Here is a 22,602-nt window from a genome sequence, read left to right as displayed (position 1 = left end):
GTATGTGCTCATGGACTAGCTCTTGCACTGAAAGGAAAAATCTGGAATAGATACAGGGTTAGGATTAACTATTCAATGGCCAAAAGTCTTCCAATTCTGAAGGGAGCTTCTGAAATTTTTGATTTGGCAAATGCCCCCAACCATTCTTCCCCACGGCCATGTCACCTTCTTCCCTAGAGTCATGTCACCTTCACTAACGATGAGCAAGTGTTCCAAGGAGGGTAGCCATCCAAGGCCTGGAGAGGGCAGCCCCAGACTTCCCAACTTTAATCTGTCCAAAGACTACGTATAACTTAAGTGCTCCCAGACTTCTACGGTGGATGCACTTGGCAAGAACAGCATAGGACCTCCTGGAGAAGCCTTGGATCAAAGGATGCGGCCTTCTTCTGACCCTCAGCCAGAATGGACGCGGCCCAAAGGGCAAAAGCCCAAAACTCCCCTCAGCTGGAATTCAACGACCTGTGTCGATCTGGCTGCAACCCCAGACCTTGCAAGTGCCTGTGATCATCGCCCCAATCTGGCCAGCCAACAGGAGCTGTCAGCAGACGCCCCAGTGACTCATCCAATATAAAAATGAGGGGAGCGAGGGGAAATGGGAAACGAGTGATGGTTCATGTTTAGATGCATTTTTCTTCCTGGAGATTTATTCTGGATTATTGCATCTGACACCACTCATATACTGAGAATGGCTTTTGTGCCGAAAACAAAAGGAAAATGCAAGAGCACTTTGATTCCATGTTCTATGAGATTTATTTAGTTTGATCACATCTGGCATCAGTACACCCACGGTTCCGTCAGATTGTATTGGTTGAAGACAGGACAGACCAAGCAAGGAGTCTGCATTTTCCACATCTTCAAGTTGCTGCAGCAATTCCAGATTTCACAATGTTTCACTCCCACAGCCAGGTGAATACAGAATGATTCCAGTGGGGCAAGCAGGGGTGAGGGGGTGAGAGAGGAGAGGGGCATGGAAACCCAGGGAAAGGGCCTGATGTCCGTGACGACAGCTTTGTCGTCTCCTTGAGTTCTTTCCAAAGTATTTGTTCCTCTGCTCTTGAATCTCATTTGAGGTCAAGATGCAATTTGGGTTCAAGCTAATAATAAGGGCTTTGATTGCAGGGGTTTGCTTACTGGAATCAAAGCAACGCTCAGCTGCCTGGGCCAAGATCACACAGAGAAAAAAAGCAGGGCTGGATTTTCTCTCTAAGATGGGGGTGACCCAGAGCATGGCCTCTCCCAGGGATTAAGTGGCTAATAGCAAATGACACTCAACAGCCAGAACAAACGCTCACTAAGTGATTGCTTGACAACGAGTGACCCAATTGACTGTCTCGAAGTCCATTTTGTCTTCTCCTTCCTCGACAGACACACACTACAATGAATTTCCTAACTGATAATCACAGCGGAGTCCAGCGTTTTACAAAAACCAGTTCTATCAGCCCCAAATCCAAGTGCCACTACAGCCTCATCACCTCTCAGCTCTGTGACCTGGGAAGGCATCAGCACCCCGTGAACAGCTCACTCTCCCAACCAAGAATGTTCCCACTTAAAAGATTCTTCCACGTTTCCTTCTCACTGGCCTCTGGAATATGTTGTCTCAGGAGAGGGAAAGTTACAGCACATGAACTTGTAGCAGCTGGAGAGGAAGACTGAGGACAACTCAAGAGTCATTCTTCCTCCTTTCAGAAAGGGTCATTTCCTACCCAGTTACGGGAAGGGTCGAAAGCTGAGGTGCACCTTACAGCAGCCTGGGGTGCAGGAGAGCAGCCGCCATCCCAGGTCAGCTATGATAAAGAAGCTGGTAAAGGACCTTCTCTCTTTATTTGCCCCAACTCTGGGGAAAAGCTCACGATTCTAGATGCATAAAACTGGGGAAACAGTCCACAGCTCAGTCATCTGCGGCCACCTCCAAGGTGCCCACCAGGGGCTAGGGAGACAGCATCCACGCAGTTAGCCGCCGCTGGGTGGGATCACCCAGGGGCGTGAGAAGACCTGTCTGGTTTGCTGCTGAACGTGAATAGAGACTCAGGAGTCCCGAAGTCTTCCCTCCCCTAGATAATTCTCTTGGCTAAACAGCTTCAAGCTTTAAAAGCCTGATAAGGCTGCTTACCAGCTAGGTTGCCCTAGCTCTCCCAAGGCAGCTGAATGGCCTGATGTGAGGATACTCTGTGGCCTCAGAAAGAAGTCCATCTGTCAGGATTCCTCTGGAGAGCATGTGCATGAGCAACAGGGCAGCCAGCTGGCTCCTGGCCATTCCCAGCACAAAGGCAGAGCCAGCGGTGCCAGGTGTGTTTAAAGTTCCTCATACCTTTGGCCCCCCCCAATACCTGTGTGATGGACAGTATTGTGGGAAGGCATATTCAGCCAGTAATGTATTTCTGTCAGAGCGGCAGGAAATAAAAGGGAGGTGACAGAGGCAGGCTGCTTTTGTGCTGGGGGTAAATAACCAGCTGCGGGGGCTCTTCTCTCCTCTTCATGTGCACAGGGCTGGGACGACTGGAAATTTACTGACTTCACTAACATTCCTTCTTCTCCATAAAAATGTGAGTCCTGGCTGAGGAGGATTTCTCTCCCTCCTTTGCTGGCCAACCTTAGAGATTACAGTGAGCCACTCAGTGGTTACCGAAAGCCCAGACCTGGCATAACAAGAAGATTTCTGACTATGGGGCATTGCTCCATATAGAACTGCTCCAAAGGCAGTCGGCACCCAGGAGGAAACATGCCAAAGAATTTCTTCGACATTAAATTATGAGGTGAGCTGAAAAAACACAACTAAATCACCCCTAGTCCAGGGCTCACGTGAGCCCCTTGACTAAGAAAATAACCTTTCAGGGCTGGATTCTCAGCAGCCATTTGGCCAAATACCAGAGTCCCTTCCCCATGATTTCAGAGACCAGGAGGGAAGAACATTTCAGCCTTAGATGAGTCAAGAGACAATCACCTATAAACAGATACTCTGGGTTTCAGGGCCAGCCCCCCTCTAACAGGCTAGAGATAAGGTGTCCGGGTTAGACATAAGTCAGCCCGATGGAAACAGCTTGACCGCTGTTGGCAAAATGAGGGTGTCAGTGGTCCAGCCATGCTGCTGAGTGGCATAAAGCACGGATGCCCCGCTGGACCTCGGATGTTGAGTTTAAGGCACATGCGTGCTGCAGGCGGGCGGGGTTGAGAGGGACATAGTCTTTGTGTATGAAACCACCATGGAATGAAAACACATTGCGTCTCCAAAGCGGCTGAGCGCTGGTCTGCGGGCCAACAGCAGCTGTGACTCTCAGCCATCTCCAGCAGGGCCTAGGGGGGAGCCATGGCTCCTGACCCCCTCTCCAAAACAGGAATGAGGGCATCACCGCCACATATGTCCTCTGCCACTCAGCTACTAAAGTACATGTGACATTCTCAAAGCCAGGTCAAATCCATCCCTAAGACTTGGTCCATTCAGACAGAACCTGGAAAGAGGTTTAGTTCTGCCCCCAGATGGTTCAGAAATGTGACTGCTGCACTGCTCTGTATCCAAACGCCCAAAACAGCCACCAGACTAGAGCCCCACTTTGTTAAAAGTGCCTTACAGAGCTATTTGCATGGGTGAACTCCAGCCCACACATGGTGGTTTCCCAACTTCCCCAGAACAGAACTGCCCATCTATGATACTGGGGATAGTTCACTGTGCAGTGAAAGGCCCATGGCTTCCAATGAGACAGCTCTGAACTGAAACTCCTACTCCTTTCTTTCTGACCTTCAGCTGAAGTTGCCTGTGCTGTCAGTCCATCTACACCCTGGGAACTTTCCCAGGAAGGAAGGAACAAGAGAGGCCTGGACAGAGCCCTCTGCCCAGTGTCAAGAAAGCCAAGTGGTACAGGCTGGCTCGTCCTCCCCAGTTCCACTGTCTCCCAGCAGAGCAGGGGCCCCATGTCAGGGGGACTCAGCACATACCTCCCACTGTGGCTCATGTACAGCCCACACCAAACCCTTCCCAGACACCACTGCCACACGAGGACCCAGAGTGGGCTGGCTTCTGTTCTCAGCGACACCCTCAACCTTCCATTGGCTGCATGGCCGCCTAAGAGGCAGGACGCCAAGAGAGGAGGCATCCCGTACATCATATTCCAGGGCAGGTTGGCTCAGGGGCCACAGATGAGGACCCAGGAAAGGTAGGAGGATCAGCCGAGGGACCTTCAAGAGACAGCCGCAGGTCTGCCAGTCTGTGGGCCTTGGCTGGAACACAGAGGCTGCCACAGAGAAGTCATTAACAATTCGAGCCCGGCTTTGGAAGCCAGGCCTGGCAAGTCCTACCAGCGCGGCTCCTCCCGGCGTCACCACCGCGGGCGGCCAACAGGTGGCAGGAGAGCTTCGGGGAGCGCTCACCTGAGGGCCGTGACTCGCCGGCCTCCGCAACCGGCAAAGGCCGAGGTCTCGCTCAAACACTACGGGAAGGAAGGGACCCCCGGGAAGGAAGAGCCAGAAAGGAAGGAGCAGAATGGACGCGTGGGAGCCAGCCAGCTGGGGCTCTCCTTCCGCCCGCGGCGCAGAGAAGGCGCTCCAGGCTCGGGCCCCGCATCTCCCACCTACCCCCGCCCCCAGATAAAGAGGGGAGACTTTGCTTGGTGCGAACCCGTGTGGCGGGGGGACCCGGACCCAGAGAGTCCCGATGCAGGGTCCCCCAGCTTGGCATCCCGCCGGGCAGACCGCAGACCAGGACCCGTCGGATCCTCTGATCTGGGCTCATCCTCTGTCCGCAGCCGGGTTTAGAATTACTCGTAAAGATCAAGAGTCCGGAGCGGGAAGTGGCTGACGGAGGTGAGAGAGGCAGCCCAGAGATACGGGGTCGTGGCTGTCATCGGCACCCCTTCTTGGCTTCTTGCTACAAGCAGTGACGATAAAATTACGTTTTTTAAGAACCCAAACGGTAACAGAGGAATCTTGCTTGCCTCTTTATAAATAACTGCAGCATTTCCTACCACCAAATTCCAAAGCTAACAGAGGGAACCCCTTCAGCAATGCCACAACACTTTGTTATGTATGGCCTCACACGTTACAGACAGTGAAAGGAATCCATCAGGTTTAATTGGTTCTGCTCTGGTCAGAACTGAGGTCTCTAGAACCCTCCCATATACTTAACAATTTTCAGTTTGAGAAGCCTAAACTAATGATGTGAAGCTAATGTAGTGTAACACAAAGTGCCCTCTCTGCCAGTAGGAAATAATTTCTGCAGTGCTTCTAAAAACCAAACCAAACCAAACAAATAAATCAAATGATTTTACAATGTGGAAAAGCCGTGAGCGGGCTGGGCTGGAGCTCTGTTTGGGGGAAGCAGGCGGTTTGGGCGGCTCGGAGCGTGTCAGCCACCGGCCACGAGCCGCTTTGCTGGGCTCGGGGTGCCTGCAGCTGAGAGCATTCGAGCCTCTGGCCCAGCACTCACAGGAAAACAATCTGGGCCACAAATTCAAAATGACAGTTTTAACAAATACGATTTCAGCTTTTATATTTGGATTTAGGAAGGGGATGATGGCCTTCCCCAGGAATCACTATTAAATAATAAGCTTATAACATATTTGCTGATGGCAAGATAGACCCTGCTTCAAATTAACTTTAAAACGTGCTGCTGATACGGCTTGTACTTAGAAGGAAAACAAAGCTGGCGACTGGGTAGATTTAGTCTAGGGGCAAACGTACAGAAATGTACACAAAGCTGATCAGCGCTTTTGCTACCTGAATGGCCAAAGCAGCCTTTAACATTTAAGTTGGTTTCTTGAAGATTTCCAAGAAAACTTTTTTTTCCCTAAACTGATTAGAATATTTTTTTAACAATTAAAGCAGGGTCAAGCTCTGACAATTTCAGCGTCTCGGAAGTTGCAGACATTTTTTAATGCATTTACTTTATTGTGAAATTGCAATTTGTTAATGAAAGAGAATTGGTTGCATCTGTCTGTTTACAAGTTTTTAATATCCACCAGTCATTTGACCAATGTAGAAAGCAAATAAATATTTTCCCCCCATGTCATTTTTTTAATTTCCCAGAAACAAGCATTCCTTTATTATCTGTGACCTACTCAAATGAGAATTATTGTTAAAGAGTTGCAGGTTTTCGTACCTGCTGGAGCGTTTAGAGCGCAAAGCGCCATATTTCTCTGGAACAGTTTTGTTGAGCTTAAATACAGTCTTACCTGCCTATCCTATATTACTTGGGGCTGGGTAACATAGATCACTTTGGAAAAGATAAACAGGCTACCTTCAAAGAAAAGAAAAATAACTAGTAAGGATGCCTTCGGTGGCAGCAGGCAGAAAGTGACTATTATCCGAGTGCTAGAAAAATACTCGTATATTTTGGAAAATGCAAACAGATAAAGGGGCAGACCTGTGAGGAATCAACTAAAGATGCGAATAATACAACCAGCTGTCTGTTGCTCCACGTCCATGTTGGGCTTCAAGGGGAAAAGTTCACACAAAATTGAGTTTGCATTTACTGAAGAAATTAAGGTGATTTGAATCAACACTGACGATGTAGGTCTACAAATCATTTATTACTCACTCATCCACTAGGAGGAAAGCAGCTATAGGAACTTTTTGTAGGTGGACCTTTGCATTTCTGAGAGCAGAGGCACAAAAGAGAAGCCTTCGTTGCTGTTGTTTAGAAATGATTACGGCTAATACCTGACCACAGCTGATTTTCCTGTCGTTCACCACTTTAACATCGGAAGCATGTGATCGACCTCCAGATGCCCATTATTAATTGCACGCTCTTTGATGTCTGAACGTCGATGTAATCTACAAAGGCATTAACGTAAGAAAATAATGCCTCCTGAAAAATTCCCAAGTCACTGCCCGGTGAACTGCATGTTCCCCATTCGTTCACTCATGTTCAGGGGGCACCATGAAGATACCCCCAAGCCCCAGACATTTGCCAAAAGTTTTGGCAAAAAAAAAAGAATTTAAAAACTTATCTAAAATTTTTACTTCATGCAGGGAGAAAATAACACATTTGCTCATTGCAGAATCATCTATATAATTAAAAGTAACAAATTTCTAAAATGCTTATGGTTCAGGAATTTGCATGAGCAGAACTAGAAAGCAAGAAAAAGACACAGAGTGGGGGGGGGGTGGAGATAGGAAAACAAAGGTTCAGCAGTTCCACTGGACAAGTGAATAAAAGGCCACCTCGCTACCAATGCCTACACTTCACTGATGTTTATTTTCTCCCAAGAGACAACTTTATTTTTTAAGGGCTTATCATGAGGAAAATCGCTGACTATAGGTAAATTTCTTTTCTCAGGCGGAACTCAGAAAGAGATTGTTCTAACATGGTTTCTCGTGTGCAATTTCAAGACAAATAGAGTTTTGTTTTTACAAACCATTTATTTGGGGGGACTTATTTGAAGAAAAATTTTCCTTTGCAAAGAAAAATTTTTAAAAAGCTACATGTGCAGATTACTTGACCCACTGCCTATCATAACATCTTTACACATCTCAAGGATTTAACATAGTGAAAGGAAAAGAGTAAAGAGGGTTTGAAGGGCAGCCCAGCATGGCTTGCATGGATGGCTGCTTTCCTATGGAGGGCTCAGGAACATCCATCCCAGAAATATTTGTTTATCATGAAAAAATATTTGAGCCACCAAATATTGAATTCTTTCACATTTTTGGGCAAAGTCTTTGCCATCTGGAATTAAGTATGTTAGTGAAGCTTGTATTTTCAAATATTAGATTTTCTATCGTTCTGTGAAACTCTCTCAAGCACAGAACAGAATAATCTCACCTTTCCAAAAATAGAGGTGGAACAAGACAACTGAAAATGAGAATTTTGAAAGAAAAAGAACTATTTTCAAAGAGGGGAGCTGAAAAAAAATTATCACACTGCATATCTTTCTTGGAGTTCAACTAAATAACCTCTGACAGAGCTACAGAAAGAGAAAACAATGGATTGGGTATTTGCTATCTGAAATGATGCACAATTAAAACTAGAGTAAATATTTAAAACAATCTTCCTGCTCAAAAGAAGAATTGGAAAAGTATACATTTATAGCCAGGAATCTTGGAATCTCGATTTTCCTGCTCTTAGACTTTGCAGGGGTGGAGATAGTTTCCCACCATTTAACGATTCCCTTTGCAAATAATATCATGACTTCTGCGTGTACAAGCCCCGCAAACAGAACGATGTATTAGCTAAATGTAAGCCCTCTCTAAGTTCCCAGTAAATCTAAATATGTACGAAATTAAAATTGAAACAAGGAACAAGTCTAGTGTTAGTCCTTTCAAAATACTAATTTAATAACTCTCCAAGAAATAGAGTGTTTTGGGAAAGGCAACCCAGATGTCAGCATATAAAATCAAGCTATAAAGTGCCCTTCAAATATATTTCAATCATTTTTAAATATTTACATTTAATAAGGACAAGTTTTTATGGCAAGAGAGAGGTAATTACATTTATCATTCATGGAAAAATGTAGTTTTAATGGCTTGTATATTGATTTGCAAAGGTGAAATAGTAACCTAAAATATGCCATTGTCTTTTTTTCCCCTTCTGTTCAGCAATTTGTTGTTTTTGCAAAAGCAAAATATGAAATGCTGGATGTGCCAGCGTTAGGGCTGGAGAGGAAGGAAAGCCATTGTTAAAAAATATTCACACTCACACACTCTCCCCTGTTTGCTCGATGTCTCCTATTATACTAAACTGAAACCCCAAGTATTTGTGCTTTGGGGGATAATTAGAAGAATCTTATCGGACTTTTATAGCCCTTCCTAATGAGGCTATTTATTTGGCAAACATTAGCCAGCCAAGGATTAGTAACACCTTGATATGGACCTTATTGAAGCTGCTAGCCCCCTGCCCACTCGACACAAAAGCCTATCTTATCGGCAGAACAGGCTTGGTGCAGTCAAGACGCGGCTTCTGAAAATTCACCAGGGGTCAGCCTTCATTAGTCACAACTTCTGAGACCAGGGGCCGAGGCAAATTCAGGTTTGGCCACTTTGAGGCCAGTAACCATGATGGAGCTCAGCACGGGGGGTTGCTGGGAAGACGGGGAAGGGCAGGAACTCAGGAATCCTCTGGGTCCGTCTTGGGGGAAATATGACTGACATTCAGCATGCAACTGCCCCTGGGAAGGACCCAGGCCTCCAAGTCCCAGGGGCCTTCCTCCTTACAAGGAAATAGATACACTTCAGGGATCTCCGAGAGCAAAATGAAATAGGCTTTCTCTACCGGTCCGCGCCAGCTGGGAGAGCAAGTCAAAGGGAACGGGTTACCTGTCCTAAAATACCTCACTCCTAGCTCAAGCCCTCTTTATTTTGATGCTTTGACATAATCGCAGAGAAAGAGTATTCATCTGATTCAAGGTAATTTTTAAAAGTGATTTAAGATGAATTCATAAATAAAATACTCTCACCTCTGGCAGAGAGGGCAAAGGGCTTTGCATGTCTGGACGGGGAAGTCCTGACACATTCTGGGACTCTAAGAAGGGCACACTAGAGAAATAAACAAACCGTTCAGGCCAGCTTTTCAAAATCCGCCAACGTGGAATTCCCAGTCCAAGGCTTCTGACTTCATTTTGGGCAACTAGGCTGGAGGGGACAACCCTGAGGTGGGATGACAGGGGTTAGGTTTGCAAATGACCTAAGGTGGATAAATATTTGTAAAACACTTTGAGAATTAACGAGCTACACAAGCACCCCGGCTACAGAAAAGGCCTCCATTCCGTCACTTAGGAAATTTTTCAGGGGAGCTAATATTTGAAGCCCAAGACAAAAATGTGGCCTGAAGAAGCAGACCCCTACAGACAGGCCCACGGCCAGGCTCCGGGTGGCAGAAGATTCCATAAAGAACACTCTATGGTGAGCATGCCCCGGGAGAGGAATTGCTGAACTCCGATTTCTGCTGGCACAAGGTAGCCCCTTCTCCAGCGGGGAGCCCACATGTGGGGTCTCTCTCGGACTGCTAGATAATCACTCCTTTCTGGTGAAGCCACTGGACCCCCAGAAGAATGCCAGGGCAAAATGGCCAGTGTGGAAGGCTGCCACCCCCTCCTCCTCTATTGTCAAGGCCAGGGCTTGGAAGGGTGGGAGGACTGAGGCTGTCAGCTCGGCCTCACTCTTTGCTAAGACAGGCACCCCAACCACAAAAACAACCCTTGCAACTGGCACCGCTTCTATCACCATGACAACCAGCGCTTCTAGAAAGGCTAACGCATTGGTTGGGGACTCACAGCCAAATTAACATTTCCACAGTTCGTTGTGCTCCTCACTCATCCCCGACTCCTCCTCTGGGACCATCAAGAGCTCCAGCCCCTGGGGGCCAGGTGACTACATAGCAACGCGAGCCCACAGCTGCTGGATTCCACCCTACACACCAATGCCCCAAATGCTGGGCCAGGTGAGTCCCCAAACATGTCCGCTGGGTTTCTATAGCAACAGAATATCTGTCAGACAGAGGTCTCCACGGAGGGGAGGGGAAGCAGAAAGGGTAGTTTTCCATTCCTGGCAGGCTGTGGGGGGAGAGAAGCATTTAGGGCCCCTCTGCCCAAAATGCCACAACAATGAGATGCTGCTGGCGTGTAGACGGACCTGAAGCCATGGATTCTGCCAGCCATCCAACCTGAAACCCACAGCCCCTCAAACGTGTGCTCAGCTTGACTGAGTAGGCAGGTCTCTAAACTCCCCTCGAGAGCAATGAGGAACACACACACCCAGCCTCTGGATCACAGATGGGCAGGGGGAGGTGGGCGGAGTAGGGGGGAGGACATGACGAGAGCTCGGTCTAAACTTTGGCCTCTTGGACACGTCTTTGGCCGTGTCGGCCTCACAGGCTGGGTGAGATCTCTGTTCCTGACTGTCTGAGTCAGTAACAATTTGCAGTGAGGGCCTATTCCGCAAACTGAGAGAGACTGGAGATGGGCTATTAGCTGCAGCTCTTTTCATGTGGAATTACTTCTACTGGCACTAATACACCATCATTTGAAAGCCTTAACCCAAACGGACGGGCGTCCGCCCCAAGCCAGGGCTGCCTGGACCGAGGCAGCGGTCTCCATGTGCTAGCTATTACCAGGTTGTTTGGTCCTGTCCCCAGTCGGCATTTGTTGCCGTGCACCAAGAAACTGCTGTCAGGAAATGTTCTTTTCTAAATTACATAATTAGGGTATTGGGGAGCGTAGTGAAGGCAGATTAGGGGGGCATCACTGTTCTTACTGCGAGCTATGATTCAAAGCACATAAGTAAACACTTAAACTACGTGAATGGTTTAATATTGATTAAACAATGACCTCCAAGACTAAGCTCTAGCATGGCAGGTAGAAGGAGCTAGGAGGAGAAAAAACAAAGAATCTGCTAAAGAGTGTGCACTGATTTACAGAGAAGTGTGGACTTTGACCTGGCAGATCAAAATCAGGATTTGGCATGATTACCTAAAATAAAGTCCTAGGGTCCCGCCTCTGCAAGCTGATGGTAGGGCTGGGGGCTAAATGGTCAGGGTCGGGGGTCAAGTTCTTCCCTCAGAAAGACCAGCTTCTCACTCACACCCACTTCCAGAAATGGAGACTCAGGCAAAGTGCTGGCTCAAATTGCATTTCATTTATTGTTTCTAACTACGGGCCACGGACTTCAACTTGATTAGAAAATTGTGCTGACGCTTCCTGTGAAGTGTATCCTGAGCCTTCCAGAGGAACTTCAGGAGTTTTCTGCATGCTCCCACCTCCCCAGAATGGTACTCCCACTGCTGGCAGTGCCCTTGGGTACACATGTGCCCAGATGCCCAGACAGGTGGAGGGGCCGCCCTGGAGAAACAGAAGTCTGGGCAGGAGACTCAGTGAAGGAAGGGCTGCAGAGCAGTGCAGGTTCCCAGAGTCCCTGAGGGTGGGGCAGGCAGGCCCCGTCAGGGTGTGGCTCAGGGAGCAGCTCCCCACTCATTTCTGGGGACCAGCCACCCAGCTTGTCACAGGGTCTGTGCCAAGGGGAAGCCCAAAGCCACCTCTGACCTCATCTGCGTGCAGACCTCGGCATCCTGTCAGCACCCTTCCTCCTGGCCTGTCTTCTGTGTTTGCTCTCCCTCCCTCTCATCTGGATTCAGGGCAGGACACTGCTGGCTAAGTGGGTAGAAGGCGACCAAGGCATAAGAATACCAATAATAAAAACTACTGAGGGGTTTTAAAAGCTCACTCTGCACTAAGCATCTTAAGTGCACTTTTCATCACAACACGGGATCCCAACAGCCCTTTGTGGTAGGTATTATTATCTACCAAAACAAAAAAGATGAGGTTCAGGAAGAGTGATCTGCCCAAGATCACACAGCAATTCTCTAACTCTCATTTGACAAACACTTAGAGAGCTCTTCCTTTGTGCCGGGTGATGTTCTAAACATTTTACAAATATGAACTGATTAAATCCTCAACGCAACCTTGAGGAATAGGTATTATTATTATTATCATCATCTCCATTTTAAAAAGAACAAACTGAGGCACAGAGAGGTTAAGTTACTTGCCTCAGGTTGCACAGCCAAGAAGTGATTAAGCCAAGATTCTTCCCTGGGCAGTTTGACCCCAAAGCTCAATTTCATAACCTCTCCAAAAAACTGAAGGCAGTCCTCAACAAAAGATGGAACTCTGCCCTTCTGCCATAAGCAAAGTGCCTCGGTGACAAGAATAGCCATGATGCCACTGTGCTGACGTGAAGGGAGGACAAGTTGGAGAGTCTAGAAGCAGGGCTCTGCTGTGTGGTAATCAGTGAAGCACCTCCCCTCCTAGGCCTCACTTACCACCTGGAATTTAAGGGACTGGAGCCCAGGGACCCTCCATTTTCTCAGCCTCAGCCTCTAGAGGACTAACAGGGTGCAGGTAAGTCTAGGAACCAGGGAGCTGGGGGGAGGAGAACCTGCCCTGCTCCTTCTCAGCCCTCCTCCCTGCACCCCGCCGCCCTCCCGCTGGAGCCAAGCCTGGCAGAGGGGTGGGCAGATCTCTACTGGGAAATACATAGTCACCCCTTCCCCCCTCCCATCTGCACAGATGCTCGGGATCCTCACACACAGCCACCTCCATGATGTTTTCATCTCCGCCAATGCTCTGCGAAACCAATAGGCACAAGATGCAGAAGGGAGTACAAAGTGAAAATCCTGCGAAGATTAGTTTCTTCTCATTTATATGTTCAAAATATGGCCAAAGAGTACAAATAAACATCTCCCTCCCATCCACTGCCGTAAACAGCTGAAGTGCTGTGCATGGAGAACCCATCAGGACGCCTTGGACGAAGCCCTCCAGCTCAGCCACAGCCCAGCCCCGGGCTCCAGAGCCCCACGGCCTTCCTCTTCTCGGGGCTAGGCCAGCAGCTGGCCCTGGGGTCATCTGAGGATCTCCCTCTCTTCATGTTGCCTGTGGCTCAAAGGCTCTGCTGCCACCTCCCAACCTTGAACAACCCCCGACAGCTGGGCTGTGCCAGAAGTTTGGGCTCGCCACCATACACAGCTGATGCTCATTATTTGCAGATTCCAGATACGTAATTCACCTACTTGCTAAAATTGATCAGTAGCCCCCATCATCAGTACCCCCGCTACCTGCATGGGCAGGTGTGGACATGCACAGAGCAGCGAAAACTGCACAATCCCTACAAGCACGGCCCCTGGTGAGGTGGGACAAGGCGACGCTCTGCCTTCCTGCTTCAGCTCTGCTACTACAAACAAGCATCCTCTCCATCGTCTGCAGAGTGCCATGTTTTCTGCATTGTCGGGCTTTTTCTCAGTCTTGCTGATTAAAATGGCCTCTAGTTGTAGTGCAGAAATGCCATCTAGTATTCCCAAGTGCAAGAGCGCTGCGGCGTGCCCTACGGAGTCCACTCCTGGGCTAGTAAGCTCTGTCCAGGCAGGAGTGATTGTGCTATTGATCGTGACTTTAATGTCAATCAATTAAATACACATACACTAAAGAAGGTGTCTTTAAACAGAACCCCACATAAACAAGGTTATGTATCGATCAGTTGATGACTATGTTGGGACCACAGGCTCGCAGGAACCAAACCCTATGTTTTCCTTAGAAGCAGCAGTTCAGTATTTGCTATTTCAGTGTCATAGTGACTTTTGAGAACACAACCACTGAGAAATAAGAACTGGAGTTTCATTCCTACTGAAGGTGCCTGGACCCATCAGGGGAGGTGAGATTTAAGGAGATACAGGGCCAACAGCTGATGTCAGCACTATTCATGCAGCACTGTCTTCCCAGACCGGGGCCGGCCCCTGTTACCTTACAGAACCTTGTCTTTGTCTTTAATAGCAGTGTTTAAAATAGTAATAATGGCCACTAACACCTACTGAACACTTACTGGGAGGCAGGTACATACTAATGGCTTCACACTTACCACACAATACCTTGTCTAACCCTCTTGTGCTCGTGAACTTGGGTGGCTTCAAGCCTCCTGCCCGAGGGAACTTATGCTGTCAAAGCAAGTGGCCAGCACACTCAGTGTCATGGGCTCCTCAAGGGGATGGCCGGCCTGCCTGGGAAGAGCCATGCTCCAAGGGTTTTGAGACCATTTTCCAGCCCTGGGGTACACGGTGGTGAATGGAGGAACCAGGCATTCAGCCCAGCCTTAAGAGAGTGGCCTGAGAGGGCAACCAGCCTGTCCCCAAGCTGTGCTCCAAGCCTGCCACCACCAAGCCCTGGGCCACTGCAGGGCAGTGCTGCCCCTCTGCTCACATGTGTCAGGTGCCATACTGACTTCCCTGACCTTGTGTGATGGACGAGGCAACTCGCCTCTCCAGCCCAGCCTGGTACAGTGGAAGAGCCCAGACCCCAGCTCAAGTGCAGTCTCGGCCACAGTGCCACCCTGGCTGAGATCTGAAAGCCTGAGGATGGTGCCACTTGGCACCCAGGTGGCCCTGGACAACTGTCAGCCTCCCCATGTGACCCTCAGCAAACAACTCACTTCTACAAACTCTGGTTTTTCTCATCTGTTAAGAAAAGGGGATATTTTCTTTCCTGCTTCCAAGTTTTCACATCTACTATCTCACAATTCAAGGAGACCTACAGGCAGAACTGGTGAAGAGTATGTAGACAGTGATTGTTACTGTTGCTGATAAAATTAGATGAACTCTAAAAAGAAACAAAGTGGCAGCACTAATCATCTCATTTTTCACATTTTCCACTAAAGCAGGATAGGTTGGACCCCTCAAAGGGAAAAGCCAAATTCTCAAAATATTCCTGCCACTGAGCTCCCCATGGAAGGAGGCATACGAGGCACTCACTGACCAGTCATGGGTGCTGATCACTGACAGTGCTACTCACAGGCAGCAACAGTGAGGAAAGCTCAGAAGCAGCCCCCTGAAAGGTAAAGAGAGGGAGCAGAAGGCCCGTCTTCAACTGAGGCTCAGAGAAGACATAAATAGGGCTGAGCAGCAGGAGGAGGGCCAGGACAACTCTCTCCTCCTGCTGTGAGGTGGGAGCTGTGACCCCAGCGTCCCAACAGCCCCACCTGCCTGTTGGCTGCCCTGCCGGAAACTCCACGGGGCCCAAGCCCAGACAGAAGGAGCCCAGGTAAGCCGCCCCAGGTGCAGAAGTGACCTTGGCTGCAGGAAGTCCTGTCTCCTGCCTGCAGCTAATTGCAGCCGCTGCAGAGGAGCCGACCTAATTACACAAAAGTATGTGGCTCCCACATTCCTGGGCCACCACACACTCTCACACATCTCGCAGGAGATGCAGCCCCAGACTCCTGCTCCCGCCCAAGCCCCTAACTGGTTCCACTGAGCCCCCAAAGATGGTCCCCTCTCCTGCAGCTCTCTAGAAGCTCTTTGGGGCTGCCCCGCCGGCAATTCCCTCCTCTCTCCCTTGCCTGCCTCTGAGGCACTTAACCCTCATCTTCGTGTAATGTAAATATTTAATCCCATACATTTAGGATCTGCCCATCACCTGCCTCCAGCCTGTTCTCTCCTCATCCAAACGGTCTCCCTGCCAGACACAGTAGTAAAAGCAGGACTCTGAGGGGCTCCCCCACGCTGCAGAGCTCCCTACTCAGCCTGGCACCCAGAGAGCACTTCACCATCCAGGTGCTGCCACTTACGAGTTGCACAACCCAGGGCAATGCGCGTCTTCTGAGCTTCAGCTTTCTCATCTGTCACACGGACGGACACCACCTACGCCGCAGAGGTGTCTGGAGACTGAAGTCCGTCGTGGTGCCTGGCATAGGACAGGGCCTCCACGAACAGGTATTGAATTGAATTGTGCACGAACTTGTGCACTTTACACCTGCTGAACGCTGACGACGGGCCAGGGGCTTGCGCACCTAAGGAGGCTTGTCCACCCATGCGTAAGTACCCCCTCCTCCCGGCATCCACTCTAGAAGGCTTCCACGTCTGCCAGCCTGTTCCTGCCACTTCTGTGATGCAGAATCAGGACATGGTGGGCAGGACAGAGGAAAGATGAAACTAGACAAAGGCTCAGTTGGAGAAGCAGCCCATCTAGATCATAAAGAGCTGGGGCGGGAGGTGCACAGAGAAAAGGACAAGCTGGTGTAGGGGGACCTGCAGCCGGGCACAGGGCCCCCAGTGTGCTGCTGGGGCCACAGGACAGGGGCTCCCAACATTCAACTCTCCTTCAAAGGACAAGAAAAGGACAGCTTTCTAATTACCTCTGGCTGCATGACTGTGCAGAGCCCTGGCCACGTGGGGCCTTGAGGCTATGAGGGTTACACAGCCATTATCTTTAAATGCTCACAACATCCCTGAGGCCTATTTATGTCTCCATTAAACAGATGAGGAAACCAAGGTTCAGAAAGGTTAAATAACTGGCCTGAGGTTACACAGCAAGTAAGAGTCTCAGCCAGGTCTCCCCCCATGCAGATCTGCTGTTTTCTGAGCCTGTGCTCCAAACCGTTTCACTCTGGTACTGGTCTTCTTTCATCATTACTTTACTCTAAGACACTGGTGGTTCTTAAGGAAATGCTGTCTCATAAGCCTGTCGCCCCTGAGCACCCTGAGAGTGCAAGGGCCTGGGCCCCGTGGGGGCATGTGGAGGAGGGATAAGCTGGCTGGAGCAGCCCTTCGCCCACGAGACCTGCACTGGCAGAACCAGCTCAAACGCAAGGGTGACAATCGAGGGATGACAACCAGAAGACCAAGGGTGGTGCCCTGAGCAAGGAGAGCTGTGCTCTGCCCAAGAGGGCTAGGAGAGCTAAGGAGGCTTCTGGGAGGAGGTGATCACTGTCCACCTGGAAGGACAGGCTGACTCAGGAGGACCTCAGTGCAGGCCAGCTTCAAAGGGCCTGCGTGGCTGGGTGAGAAGTCAAGCTGTCCTTCAGAGGTGGTAAGGAGGGGCGTGACGGAAGCTGGCCTTCATGAAGCAGTGAGATGAGCAGAGCAGGGCAGGGTCTTGCCTCCTCCCTGAGCTGCAGCCTGTGTATCTAGGACACCTCAACTCCGTCTCACCCAAAACCCTCGGGCCCTCCTGGAAGGGGAGGTGCAGAGCACAGCTTCTGAGTCCAGAGAAATGCTCTTTCCAACCTTGTGAGAGACTCGCCACAGAGCGAGATAAGGTGAGATATTTCGCAGTAGAGAGAGGGAGCCATGAGGTGCCCCTCGCCCCCACCTGCCACACCACGCACAGGTGGGGCAAGACCCCCTTCCTTAATTCAGACCCATCGCCCATGCACCTTCCGAATGCCTGCCCCAACCCCCGGAAGCCTGCCAGCACTGCTAGAAGTCACCCATCAGCCCCCACCAGACATCCCACCACACCCTCCACCATCCCCTCCTCCCCCGCTTTCCCCCTGCACACACCCCAGGCTCTGACAACCTCCCCTGCTGAATCCTGACTTCTACAGGCCTCAACCTGGATGCAACCTCCTTATCTAATGCCACCCTCCTCCGTGTTCCTGCAACCTTCAGCGCTTCTGCCCACAGTCCACGCTTGATAAACACTAGCTGAAGGAACAGCCCACAGCCCCTACTTCCCCAACACCATTTCCTGACCTCTGCACGAGCCTGCTGGCCCCCAGGACACAAGGCCCACCATCTCCTGCTTCTCTAGCTCCTGCCTGATCCTCGCACAGTACTGTACACAGCAGGTGCTCACTAAAGACTCAGCACAGGCTTCCCCATGCGGCATCTGGTGCACCGCACCCCAGACAGCCCTTGCTCACTGGCACTGACAGGTCTCCCTGGGAAGCACCTCGGCCTCGGGGAAGAAGCCCAGCCAGGGCTGAAGTTCCAGGCCTCTTCCTGTTCTGATTTGGCAGAGCCAGCCTGTGGCTGAGTGGCCAGCTGTCACCCAGCTCTTCTCACAGCCAGCCCAGAGGCCTTGCCTCTGCTTCATTCGTCGCTCCCTCTCTCCCCTGGGAGGCAGCCACTGCCTCTCACCCGAGATGCCTCTGGCTCTCCTAGGCCGTGGTTCTGAGGCCTTCCTCAGGCTGCCACATTTGGTCCCTTTGTCTCTTAGACCCCAGTTCCTCTGTGAAATGGATTCAGCACCCTCACACCTCAGAGGGACTGGAATGGGCTTTTGACGCAGGACAACACCTCTCACACATAGGAAAGTTCTCCTAGAATCTTCTAGTCAGGCCCAAGGAATGTATGCAGAAGGGGAAAAGGACCATCTTCCGTCTCCTTGACTGAAGTCCTACATGGACCCAGAAGGAGAGGGGAGAGTCCATCCCGACCTCATCACCATGGCTGCCTCGCCAGGGGTGCCAGTTCCCTCTACAGCCAACCCTGAACCAATCTGTGTTTGTGTCATTTAAAATCCTGGTCCTATTAACAGGTCATGCCCAGTCCCACCTTCATGCCACGCTCTTTTACCTAGAACTCTCTCCCCGCCCCACATCTGAACCCACACCTCCCTCAAACTCAAGTCCCAGTGCCACCTCCAGGAGGCCCTGAGGCTCTGCCTGCCCATACCAACATTTCCTTCTCCAACTTACAAGCACAGTACTAAGGACCACTGTCCTAGCCCACCTGGTTAGGACCAAACTTGATTCCACAAGCTGTGAGCTCCTTTGAGATACAGGACATACAGGCCTAATTCTCCAGCACCCACTCTCCCCAATAGAGTCTAGAATTTTCTAAGCCATTCTAAATGACTGAAAAGATGGATGAATGAATGTGCAAGTGTTTGGTAAATATTTAAACATTCAAATCACAAACTGGGTAATAAAAATATATGAAACATCTTTAATATATAAATAGATCTTACCTATCATTAATAGGAAAAAACGTTTAATGAGAAATGAGAAAAATATGTAGACAGCGAATTCAGGTCATAATAAATATAAGTGGCCAGTAAGTACACAAAAATATATTTAGCCTCCCAGGTAATAAATGCAAATTAAAACAATAAGATACTCATTTTTTTCTTTGCAGAGCAGAGGAAAGCTTTCAAGTTTAAACATTTGATACTTGATCAGAGAGAATAAGGGGAAGCAAACACTCTCAAACATTACTGGTAGGAATGTAAATTACTAGAGACGTTCTGGAAGGCAACTTAGAAAAAGGATAAAAAAAAAAACCCTGAAAAATACAGATACCTCTTCCAGAAATTTACCTTCTAAGCATTTATCTGAAGGAAACAGTTGTGTGAGTGATGCTAATACAAGGATGCTCATCACAGTGTAGTTGGTTATGACTGACACTCAGAAGTAACCTCTGTAACCACATGGGAGAGAGTGGTTTTGAAAACCAGAGCCCATGTGTATCCTGGGCTACCACGGAGCCCTCACAAACAATGCTGTAGAATGTAAAAGGCTACCATGATATACGGAATGGTATACAATAATATACATATCGGTAAACAATATTGATATATATGCAGCAGTACATATCATGATATGACTATCTGTAAATGAGAACAAGTTACAAAATGGATCAGTCTGTTTGATAAGAAAAAGATGTGTACAGAGAAACAAAAAGACTAGATTACAAAATGTTAACTGCGGTTACCTCTGTTCTGTTTGTTCTAGTTTTTCTAAAATTTAGCGTATAGTACTTACACAGAATAACACTATCACTGTTCACTACAGAGCTGCCGATCAGGATGGGAAAAGCCCGGTAGTATTTCCTGCCTCACCCCTGCCCCACAACACATACACGACCTGGCACCAGGCATACACCTAGGCCTATGCACTTACACTTTCCCACGCAGGTAAGCCAGGCCCCCAGCCACCAGTCCAAGGCTTGTTTTGATCCTCAACTGAACCTATTCACTGAGCAAATATAAAGCATTATACCCCCATACAGATTCCCAATAGCCACCAGCCTACGCCCCTTATAGGAGATGTCCGCTGACCCCCTGCAGGAGGTGGTGACAGACAGCTGCCCTCTAGTCAGTGGCTGCTGACCTCAAGCTCTCCCCAGAGCCATGTGAAGATAAAGATGATATAGGGAACCAGCCAAGGGTGTAACCCAGCCAGCAACAGCATCAATCTATCAATTGTAGCATTAATTCACCTAGGAGCTGATGACTTCACCCATCACACTAAGGCCCTGTAAGCACCTCCCATGGTCTTCCTCATTCTCTGAAAGTGGAGCAGAGGAAACATGGAGTGGGTGTTGGCCCAGGCTGCTGGGCCAGCCAAGCCCAATAAAAGGCAGGAAATGGACAGAGAGGCAATGCTGAATCCATGCCAGGCACAATGGTTGGCACCTCACACACTGACAACCCTCAGAGCAGACTGGCAAGGAGATGTGGGAACCACGGTGTCTTGACCTATAAACTGGGGTCCTGAGACAACTGTGTGACTTTCTCAAGGCCACACAACTAAGAAGGGCCAAGCAGAGATTTGAACTCTGATCCTCCTGCCTCTTCCCTGATACTGACACTTGCAAGATGATAGGACTCAGTTCCCCAACCCTAAGACCCACACCCCACAAGGTTCAAGGAACCCCATGGCACTGGAATCAATGAACCAGGACCAGGTTGTCTCTCCTAGGCCTGCCCTGGTTCATAAATGGAAGTGCCTGGGCTGCCTCTTTGCCAGCTTGATATTGTGGATCAGGAAATAAGTATCAAGAAAGCACTCACCTGGCCCAGAGGCTGCCTGTCGCCTGGTTGCATCATAGCACAGTGGCCCCATCCGAACTATCACAGGCAGCTTGGGTGCTGCTGGAAGAGCCTTGGCCCCAGCTATTAGGGTGGGCCCGGGTGGGTGGTGCTAGGCGAGGGAGAGAGGAAAGAGGGGACCCACCGTGCAGGTCTCTGTTGCCGAAACCACGAAGCAAAATATTTTCATTCATGAATTCATCCAGCCTAAACATGCATCTAATCCCTGGGAACTGGCAGTTCAAAACGGCTCCCAGGCGGGAGAAAGACTGAGCGCTCAGTTCAAAGGCAAAAGGAGCCAGGCTTTACTGCTTATCACCCAGTGACCGTAAGCAGAGTCAAGGAGCTGCCTGGGCCTCCCATCTCCAGCCCAGCCAGGGGGACCAGCTTCTTAAAGGGCCCAGGGCCCCAGCACCAACAGCTCTGAGTCTGCCCACCCTCCTCCTCAACTGGGCCTTTCTGGAGAAGGAGAAGAGGCCTTTCTGCTCAGTTGCCGGGTGCAGCTTCCCTCTCAAGATGGGTCTTAACTTGACGTGGCAGCAGCACTAGTCTGGGGTGGGGTTGCTGAATGGGTCTGGATACACCCTCTGCTCAAGTAGACTGCTGGTATCTGCCAGGAAGGGCCTTCGGACACCCAGTGACCATGGAGAAAGGGAGAAGGAGGGAGGCATGGGCTCTACAAAGCTCTGCTCCGCACCAGCGCGAAAGGGATGTGCACAGGCAGTGATCAGCACCCCTGCCTCTCCCGGCAAGGCTGGCTGTGAGTTCAAGGAGGCAGGCTTGTGCCACTCTGAGTCTCAGGGACTGGTCCTGGGGCCTCCTCTGGCTGGGCTGGCCAGGTTCTCTGCCTGGAAGGCAGGCTGGCTGCCGTAAAGAAGATCTCCATAGATGCTTCCCCGGCAGGGAGTGTTTATACAGCCCAGAACTTGTAATCTCTTTGGGAAACTAGGTTGCCTTAGGGAATTTGAGTAGGAAAGGAAAATAAAAAGCAGCAGCAGCAATCTCCCTATGGCCCTTGCTTGACTGATACTTTCAAAAAAATTAAGTGGTACAGCAAGCCAGCTCCTTGAGAAACTGATTTTGCATGAAGGCAACACCAAACCTATTTTTCCCTTGGAGTGTCCTCTTCCCTCCCATCATCAGCAATCTCTGAATCCTTTAAGTTTTTCAGCGCTGCCAACCCCTTCCTAACTTATTGGTAGTGCTACTGGATTTTATGGTAAGAAAACTAAAGCACCTAGACCTGGCATGTAATTTGTAGCCAGAGAGAATTCTGAGGTCTTGTTTCCTACCTTCAAGGCTTAGGACCTCCAGGATGCAGCTCTTTTCCTGGGCCTCCGGGTTCCCATGGAGAGACAAGGAGGGCCCCAAAAAACAACGAAGGCTTCGTGTAACTGAGCCCCAGTGTTTACTGTACCACCAGGTGCCGGCGTTTCACTTGCCGGGTGCTAATTCTCCCCCTGCAAGGCAAAGCCCCATTTTACACGTGAGGAAGCCGAAGTTCAGAGGGGTGAAGCAGGTGCCCCAGATCACACAGGGAGTAAACAGGAGTGTCGGGACACAGCCCAGGGTTCCAAAAGCTACGTGAGCCTAGAAACAAGATCCAGGCAAG

General features: G+C 49.7%; 1 long non-coding RNA gene across 7 annotated transcripts in view; it reads right to left on the bottom strand.

Moving 5' to 3' along the window:
* The window catches only part of LOC123613271 (uncharacterized), a 278,819-nt gene that overhangs the window by 141,859 nt on the left and 114,358 nt on the right, over window positions 1–22,602 (bottom strand). The window contains exon 1 of one of the 7 annotated variants that reach the window (XR_012505648.1): window positions 20,973–21,491. The exons of the other annotated variants lie outside the window; for them this stretch is intronic. This is a non-coding gene — a long non-coding RNA (uncharacterized LOC123613271). Of the gene's footprint in view, window positions 1–20,972; window positions 21,492–22,602 lie in introns of those variants that run through there. 7 annotated transcript variants of the gene reach the window in all.

The sequence above is a fragment of the Camelus bactrianus genome, chromosome 3 (genome assembly GCF_048773025.1).
Source record: "Camelus bactrianus isolate YW-2024 breed Bactrian camel chromosome 3, ASM4877302v1, whole genome shotgun sequence".
In the NCBI taxonomy this organism is placed as follows: domain Eukaryota; kingdom Metazoa; phylum Chordata; class Mammalia; order Artiodactyla; family Camelidae; genus Camelus; species Camelus bactrianus.
Note: the sequence above shows the minus strand (reverse complement) of the source record. Positions and strands in the feature narration are given on the sequence as shown.